Below are 6,921 nucleotides of genomic sequence, written 5' to 3'. Positions count from 1 at the left end.
ATTGCTTGAGCTCAAGAGTTGGAGACAGCCTGGGCAATATGGTAAAAACTTGTTTCTACAAAAGAAAAAGAATTGGCCAGGTGTGGTGGCGACTGCCTGTAGTCCCAGCTCTTCGGGAGGCTGAGGTGGGAGGATCGCTTAAGCCTGGAGGCAGAGGTTGCAGTGAGCCGAGATGGCACCACTGCACTCCAGCCTGGATGATGGAGCCAGACCCTGACTCAAAAAAAAAAAAGATAACTTAATATTAAATATATGCAGAAAAAGCATGTGATAAAATTCAATATCCCTTCATGATAAAAACTCTCAACAAATTAGGTATAAAAGGAACATCCCTCAACATAATAAAAGCCATAGATGACAAACCCACAGCCAATGTCATACAGGACAGGAAAATGCTAGGAACCTTTCCTCCAAGAATTGGAGCAGGACAAGGATGCCCACTTTTACCACTCTTACTCAGATAGCACCGTAAGTCTTAGCCAGAGGAATTAGACAAGAGAAGGAAATCAATGCATCCAAGTTGGAAAAGAGGAAATCAAATTGTCCCTGTTTCGTTTTCATCCACAGTTTCTGGATCATAATTCCCATAGCCCTTGATGCAGTTTTTTGTTATAATGTTGGGGGCGTTAGGCCTCAGGGACAGGCCTCTGACATTGTCCTGCCCTCCTTTCACTCTAATGTTCCCCTGCCTTTCTGATTGTGAGTCTTGAGAGGGTCTCACCGTATACCTCTGGGGGAAGAATGCCGCTGCCATGAAGCTTCCATAAAAATCCAAGAGGACAGGGTTCAGTGAGCTTCCTGTTAGCCGAACACGTGGAGGCCGACAGGAAGGTGAAGAAAAACTAGCCCACATGCTGGGAGGGTGGCGCACTCCCACTCCACAGGATCAGAAGCTCCTGCGTTTGGGACCCTTGCAGACCTCATCCTATATATCTCTTCATCTGGTTATCTGCATCCTTTAAAATACACTTCTTAGTACACCAGTAAATGTAAGTGTTTCTCCGAGTTCTGGGAGCCACTCTAACAAATTAATTGAACCCAAAGAGGGTGTTGTGGGAACCCCAACTTGAAGGCAATCAGAAGTTCCAGAGGCCTGGACTTGGGACCAGTGGGTGAGGAGTAGGAGAGAATAGGCTTGGGGACTGAGTCCTTAACCTGTGGGATCTGGCACTATCTCCACGTAAGTAGTGTTAGAACGGAATTGGAGGACATTCAGCTGGTGTCTGCTGCTTGGTTGGCGGGGAAAATCCCCACACATCTGGTCACAGAAGTTCTCTTCTGTGTAGGTGATTGTTGAGATAGGAAAGTAGAGGAAAACATGGTTTGAGGAGAGAATTTTCCCCATGTGTATAAAGAAAAACTTTCACTGCTAAATTCTACCGAACTTTTAAAGAACTCACTCCAACTCTTCTCAAACTCTTCCGAAAAATTGAAAGGGAGGGAATTCCAAATTCATTTCAAAAAGCAAGTGTAAAGGCCAGGCACGGTGAGTCATGCCTGTAATCCCAGCACTGTGGGAGGCCGAGGAGGGTGGATCACGAGGTCAGGAGTTCAAGATCAGCCTGGCCAACAAAGTGAAACCCCGTCTCTACTAAAAATACAAAAATTAGCCGGACATGGTAGCAAGTGCCTGTAATCCCAGCTACTCGGGAGGCTGAGGCAGGAGAATCACTTGAATCCGGGAGGCAGAGGTTGCAGTGAACCGAGATTGCACCATTGACTCCATCTTAAAAAAAGAAAAAAAAAAAAAAAGCGAGTATAAACCAAAACAGTGTCTGAGACAGGTCTCAATCACTTTAGAAGTTTATTTTGCCAAGGTTGAAGATGTACCTAGGAAAAGAGACACAAGTCATGGTAGGATTTGGGGTCTACAGTTGTAAGACTATCAAAAAGTCTTAGAACTGATAAACAAATTCAGTAAAGTTGAGAATACAAAATCAACATACAAATATCAGTAACATTTCTATACACCAATAACAAATTTTCTGAAAAAGAAATCAAGAAAGCAATTTTATTTTAAAAGGCTACCAAAAAAAAAAAAAAAAAAAAAAAAAGCGTAGGAGTAAATTTAACCAAGGAGGTAAAAGACCTCTACAATGAAAACAATAAAAGACTGATGAAAAGAATTGAAGAGGACCTAAAAATGTAAAGACATGCAATGTTCATTGGTTGGGAGAATTAATATTGTTAAAATGACCACACTATTCCAAATGATCTACAGACTAATTGCAATCCCTATCAAAATATCAATTATATTCTTTGCAAAAATTAAAAAAAAAAATCCTAAAATTCATATGGAACCACAAAAGACTCTGACTAGCCAAAGCAAACCTGAGAAAAAGAACAAAGCTGGAGTCATCACACTACCTGACCTCAAAATATACCATAAAATTGTAACCAGAAAAGCACAGTACTGACATAAAAGCAGATACACAGACTACTGAAACAGAATAGAGAAACCAGAAATAAATACACGTATCTACAGCCAACTGATTTTCAACCAAGACATCATGAATATACATTGGCAAAAGGACAGCCTCTTCAATAAATGGTACTGAGAAGGCCAGGCATGGTGGCTCACGCCTGTAATCCCAGCACTTTGGGAGGCCGAGGCAGGTGGATCACCTGAGGTCGGGAGTTCGAGACCAGCCTGACAAACAGGGAGAGACCCTGTCTCTACTAAAAATACAAAATTAGCCGGGTGTGGTGGTGCATGCCTGTAGTCCCAGCTACTCAGGAGGCTGAGGCAGGAGAATGGCTTGAACCCAGGAGGCAGAGGTTGCGGTGAGCTGAGATTGCACCGTTGCACTACAGCTTGGGCAACAAGAGCAAAACTCCATCTCAAAATAAATAAATAAACAATAAATAAATTGTACTGAGAAAACTGGATATCCATATGCAGAAGAATAAAACTAGACTCCTATCTCTCACCATATACAAAAATAAAATGGATTACAGACTTAAATGCAAGATCCAAAACTACAAAACTACTAGAAGAAAGCCTAAGGAAAATGCTTAGGTCATTGAGCTGGACAAAGATTTCATGAATGAGACCACAAAAGCACAGGCAACAAAACAAAAATAGACAAATGGGATTATATCACACCAAAAAGCCTCTGCACAGCAAAGGAAACAATCAACAGAGTCAAGAGTCAACTTGCAGAATGGGAGGGACTATTTACAAACTACTCATTTGACAAGGGATTAATGTCCAGAATAAACAAAGAACTCAAACAACAGCAAATAAAACACAACAAATAACCCATTTTTTTTTTAATGGGCAAAAGATCTAAGTAGACATTTCTCAAAAGATCTACAAATGGCCAACAAGTATAAGAAAAAATGCTTAATATCACTAACCATCAGGGAAATGCAAATCTAAACTGCAATGAGATTTCATTTCACCCCAATCAGAATAGCTATTACCAAAAAGGCAAAAAATAACAAATACTGGAGAGGATGCAGATTGAAGGGAATGTTTTTACACTGTTGGTGGATATGTAAATTAGTACAGCCACTGTGGAACACAGTATGGAGGTCCCTCAAAAAACTAAAAATTAAGCTACCATATGATCTAGCAATCCCATCACTGGATATACATCCAAAGGAGAGAAAATCAGTATGTTAAAGAGATATCTGGCTTTCTGCCTCTGCTGATGCCATGATGCCTGTGAGAAAGCTTGTGGTGAACGGGGGCAAAAAAAAAAAAAAAAAAAAAAAAAAAAAGCAGGTTCTGAAGTTCACTCTTGGTTGCACCCACCCCGTAGAAGATGGAATCGTGGATGCTGCCAATTTTGAGCAGTTTTTGCAAGGAAGGATCAAAGTGAACTGAAAAGCTGGGAACCTTGGTGGAGGGGTGGTGACCGTCGAAACAAGAGCAAGATCACCGTGATATCCGAGGTGCCTTTTTCCAAAAGATATTTGAAATATCTCACCAAAACATATTTGAAGAAGAATAATCTTCATGATTGGTTGTGCACAGTTGCTAACAGCAAAAAGAGTTACAAATTACGTTGCTTCCAAATTAACCAGGACGAAGAAGAGGAGAAAGACGAGGATTGAATTTCATTTATCTGGAATATTTTGTGTGAGTTCTTGAATAAAACTTGGGAACCAAAATGGTGGTTTATCCTTGTATCTCTGCAGTGTTGACTGAACAGAAAATTGGAAATCATAGTCAAAGGGCTTCCTTGGGCCACCACTCGCTTATTTGTAACATGACTTCTTTTTTTTCTGCTTGAAAATTTCAATTCTTGTGGTAATACTAGAGTAGAAGGAGAGGGTGACTTGACGGAACTGATAGCCATTGGGCAGGCAGATGAAGGTGTGGAGGTGTGGGCTGAAGGGAGTGACCGTTTTATTTTTAAAAATATAACTGTCAATCGTTTCTGTTGCTTTTCCCAAAGAATGATTCAGGGATACAAGCGGGCTCCTCTCATTCATTAAAAGAAAACGTGACATCTTTCTAAGATTCTCTGTCTGGGAAAATGACAGTGTCAATAAAACGCGGGTTTCTGGGTCATTCGTCTTGCTTTGATTTTTTAGTACAAATTTCTCTTGACGCACACAATTACGTCTACTAATCTTCTTCCTAGAGAGAGAAACAGTGCTCCTTCAGCGTTGCTGCGTAGTCTGTCACTCTCCATAAAGGGGTTTGGGGAATCGATTGTAAAAGTCCCAGGTTCTCAATTAACTAAATGTGTACAAAAATGAATGTGTAAGCTGTTTCTGCAAGTCTTTGCAACAATTTGTCACTTTGGTCTCCAGCAGAGGGCGCTAGAGGACTAGTGCTTCCAGATGTGGCCTCTTGTGTGGGGCCTGAAGAAGTGGCTGGGAAGCCTCCCCCGCCAAGGAGTTGGGAGGTGCCTGGGAAACAGCTGACTCATGCAACTTAGGCCATGACTGCATTTAATGTCAGAAGTTACTCTGCAAACAGTGGTGTGCTGCAGTGCGTGCAGAGGCTAGAGAACCGCAGAAGGGGGCTACCAAGGCTGGGAAAAAAAGATGCAATTGCTGCCGTGAGTGACTTTGAAAGACCCCGATGCCTTGTGGTGCCCTTCTGAAATTCGAACAATAATGCAGAAGTGTGTGTTTAAGAATTTACAGTGTATGAAATTCATGTTTTTAAAAGAACTTGCCTACAGATGGTTTCCACACCTGAAATTGTGCTCTGCGAGTGGCATAGCTGGAAATTCAATGTTTAATCCTACCTTGGCTCCAATTCAACATTTGGTGCTCTGTGGACTGAGTTGAACATGTTAAGGCTTTGCAATTTCACTTGTGTTAAAGGTTCTAGCATTTTCCATTTCTATGCAAATTTCTTTGAAGCAGAATTGCTTGCATATTTTTTCTCTGCCTTCACCGAAGGCAGAGTTTCTTTCAAACTTCACTGAGGCATCAGTTGCTCTTGGGCAATGTCCCTTATCGTGATTATTAACTATAAGTTCGTAGCTTGAGTTCACAAATTTTACTTGTTTGTTGCATTGATTTTTCCATGTAGTAAGTAATTTTTAGTTTGATTGTGAAAAACCCCTGGGCTGAAGTTAGCATTTAAGTTTAAAAAAAAATTTTTTTAAACTAGTCCCAGATTTAAATACTAGTAATAAAATTGAAATTCACTGGTTTTTCTCTGCCTTTTTGAACTCTTGTAATCAAGTTTTGATCACATTTTCTATTAAAGTGGCTAACACATGGTTACTAAAAAAGAAAAAGAGGGAGAGAGAGATCTGCATTCCTGTGTTTATTGCCGCACTATGCATAACGGCCAAGATATGATATCAACCTAAGTGCTCACCAACACATTAATGGATAAATAAAATGTGGTCTATAACCAAAATAGAATACTATTCAGCCATAAAAAATAAAATTCTGTCATTTACAGCAACATGAATGAACCTAGAGGATTTTATGTTAACTGAAATAAGGCAGGCACAGAAAGATAAATACCACATGTTCTCACTTATATGTGGAAGATTTAAAAATTGAGCTCATAGAAGAGTACAATAGTGGTTATTAAAGGCTAGGAAAGGCAGGGAGGTGGGAAGAATAGGGGGAGTTAGTTAATGGACAAAAATATAATAGCTGGATAGGAGGAAAATGTTCTAATGCTCTATAACATTGTAGGGTGACTATAGTCAACAATAATTTATTGCATATTTTTAATAGCTAGAACAGAAGATTTTGCATGTTCCTACAACAAAGGAATCATAAATGTTTGAGGTGATGGATATGATTATTACCCTGATTTGAGCATCACACTTTGTATACATGTATCGAAATATCACACAATACCCCATAAACATGTGCAATTATTATGTGTCAATTAAAAATAAAAAAGAAAGAAAGAATCCATTGACCATATATATGAGACCTTTTTCTGACTCTCTATTCTATTTCATTGGATATGCCTGTCCTTATGCCAGTGCTGTTCTGTTTTAATTAATGTAGCTTTGAAGTAAGTTTTGAAATCAGAAAGTGTGAGTCTTCCAACCCTATTCTTCCTTATAAATATTGTTTTGGCAATTCAGGGTCACTTTCAATTCTACGTAAATTTGAGGATCAGCTTCCCCATTTGTGGGGGGAAAAAAGTCTGTGGAATTTTAGAAGATATTTTATTGAATTTGCTGATTACTTTCAGTAGTATTGACATCTTAACAGTGGTAAATCTTCCTATCCACGAACACAGAATATATTTTCAATTACTTTGATCTTTTAAATTTTTTTGTAGTTTTTATCTTTTATAGTTTTCAGAGTATCAATCTTTGACCTCTTCAGTTAGATTTATCTCTAAGTATTTAACTATTTCACATGCTATTGTAAATGGAATTTCTTAATTTCCTTCTGGTGTATAGAAAACAATTTGTTTTTGTGTGTTCATTTTGTACACTGCCACTTTGCTGAATTCATTTATTAGCTCTGAGC

At 39.2% G+C, this 6,921-nt stretch overlaps 1 pseudogene; it reads left to right on the top strand.

The window, feature by feature from the left end:
• Nucleotides 1–3,661: 3,661 nt before the first annotated feature.
• LOC697036 (large ribosomal subunit protein eL22 pseudogene) lies at nucleotides 3,662–4,062 on the top strand (annotated as a pseudogene).
• The last annotated feature ends 2,859 nt before the right edge of the window (nucleotides 4,063–6,921 follow it).

This window comes from Macaca mulatta, chromosome 13 (assembly GCF_049350105.2).
Source record: "Macaca mulatta isolate MMU2019108-1 chromosome 13, T2T-MMU8v2.0, whole genome shotgun sequence".
Classification (NCBI taxonomy): domain Eukaryota; kingdom Metazoa; phylum Chordata; class Mammalia; order Primates; family Cercopithecidae; genus Macaca; species Macaca mulatta.
Note: the sequence above shows the minus strand (reverse complement) of the source record. Positions and strands in the feature narration are given on the sequence as shown.